Source organism: Ranitomeya imitator, chromosome 1 (assembly GCF_032444005.1).
Source record: "Ranitomeya imitator isolate aRanImi1 chromosome 1, aRanImi1.pri, whole genome shotgun sequence".
Classification (NCBI taxonomy): domain Eukaryota; kingdom Metazoa; phylum Chordata; class Amphibia; order Anura; family Dendrobatidae; genus Ranitomeya; species Ranitomeya imitator.
This window is the reverse complement of record NC_091282.1, coordinates 1,246,603,791-1,246,605,881: the sequence shown is the minus strand read 5'-3', so window position 1 is coordinate 1,246,605,881 and position 2,091 is coordinate 1,246,603,791. Positions and strand designations below refer to the sequence as shown.

The window sequence follows — 2,091 nt, the reverse complement described above, 5'->3', positions numbered from 1 at the left end:
ATAGGACCACGTTGCGCACGCGCCGTGCCAGCCGGCTAGATGGACACGTCATAGGACACAGGGCAAAGAGAAATGGAATAAAGCCCGAGGACCGGACTAAGCTAGCGAGGCCGGCTAGATGGACACATCATGGGACACAGAGCAGAGGGGGTGGGATAAGGACCAAAAAGCCAGAGAGGGGGGAAGGGAGGGGGAAAAAAAAAAAAAAAAAACACAACAGGTAAAAAGAGGGCAGAGTGTGCATGTTGCAGCAAGACACAGAGGCACAAGATATCCACCCGCAGAATGCCGGGAGATATCACAATCATAGACATATACTAGTGATTAAAGGCAAAACCGCCAAAGGACACAAAAAAAGAGGGGCCCAAAAAAAGACAGGGCATATAAAGCCACCCAGAAAACCTGAAAGGGAGAAAGGAATATTATTATTGTTGGCAAGTGCACAGGTATAAGTGCACGTAAACACCTATACAGCAACCATATACAGTATATAACAATATCAGGCAAAAAACACACACATATATAAATATAAACAGACTGATGTCCCTTGAGTCCGTAAGTATATGTACGAGTATTCTCTCAATGCCGCTATGTAGACGTTTCCGGTCCCCAGCTTATAGTCCCATAGTCGATGAGGCCGACACCATCCAGATCTATACGAGAGAAAGCACTCTTCATCACAAGCCCCTTCCGACTTGCCAATCTCAAATGCGCATCCGAGCCCATGGTCCATAATAGGAGTTTGCCATAAAATCCGCATTGTAGCTGTGAGAGCAAAATCTCTTCTGCATAAGATGTCCTTCCATTTGCCATAATGGCATGCCGCACATCCACCCTCCAGGGTCCACTTCATTATCTAATGTGTCAAAGACCTCTGCATCCATGTTGGTCCCCACAGTAAGCTTGTAATATCCATATCCCAATTTCCAGGGATGATCATCACCCTTTTGGGTGCGTCCTCAGCCTTCCTGAATGGAGACAAATGCAAAATTAGATATGGGCACCAAATCTGAAGGGAACCAAATCAGACGTCCCAGAAACTAAAAATACCCCAATGAATCTACGCGCCAACTATCCTAGGAACCCCGTGAAGAGCAATTCCTCTTTTAGGCCCATGGGTGCGACCGCCTGAAGATCGAAAATCCACCTGGACTCAGCACGCAAGAGATAGTTAGATATATTGCCACCCCTTTCGCCACAGGAAACCCTCTGTAACCCCACAACTTGCAAATCAATGGGCGAACCCCTATGTTTCAGCAAGAAATGCGCCGCCACAGGAGTCAAGATTTTACCTTTGCCTTGGTCCGTAGCCGCCAGGCGTATGGTTGATACGTGTTTTTGAAACCTCTTACGTAGTTCTTGGGATGTTTGCCCTACATAGATCATATTACAAGGGCAAATTAGCACATAAATAACATTTCTGCTCCTGCAGTTGATGTAAGCCTTTAACGCATGTCTGCTGGAGTTCGTGGGGTGTGTAAATATGTCCCGGGTGGGCGTCATAAAGGGGCAGACATTACATTCCCCACAGGGGAATGATCCCTTGAGGACAATACCCCTATTAAGTTTGACCGTGGGCCTAGAAAAATGGCTCCTGGTCAACAACTGCCTCAGATTCGGGGCTCTTCTAGATGTCAATAACGGCCTATTGCTGATGACTTGTGTGGTTTGCATATCTGTTTGCAAGATCGGCCAATGTCTAGTGAGGATGTGTCTTACCTGCCCCCAGCTGTCATTATAGTCCGACATAGAGAGAAAGAGAAGAGAGCAAACCGACATAGAGTGTCAAAAGGTCTGAAGGGGCCGTGTAGTCTGAAGTACTACAGCTCCTGGAAAGAGACATACAGAAAGCCGAACATTGTTCAGTGAGCGTGCAGGAGAGCGAAGCACAGGAGAGTGACATCAGGGGAGACCAGGTGCGAATGAGCGATCCTCCCTCTGAAGCGCAGGTAACCGGTAGCCCGGTAGCCAGACCACCGAGGTTGTAAGGGACTCTATGACTTACAGCAGAGACCGGCAGGACAGCTGAACTGCAAGTTACCTGTCCGTCACACACACCTGAGACACAGTAACATATGGAGCCCGGGGCGT

The 2,091-nt window shown here is 48.0% G+C and overlaps 1 long non-coding RNA gene across 1 annotated transcript; it reads right to left on the bottom strand.

The window, feature by feature from the left end:
- Positions 1-374: 374 nt before the first annotated feature.
- On the bottom strand, positions 375-1,745 carry LOC138657399 (uncharacterized). The gene is made up of 3 exons (XR_011317046.1): positions 1,720-1,745; positions 1,293-1,373; positions 375-968 (listed from the first exon to the last, which is right to left on the bottom strand). It is a non-coding gene; the product is annotated as an uncharacterized lncRNA (long non-coding RNA).
- Between the last annotated feature and the right edge of the window lie 346 nt (positions 1,746-2,091).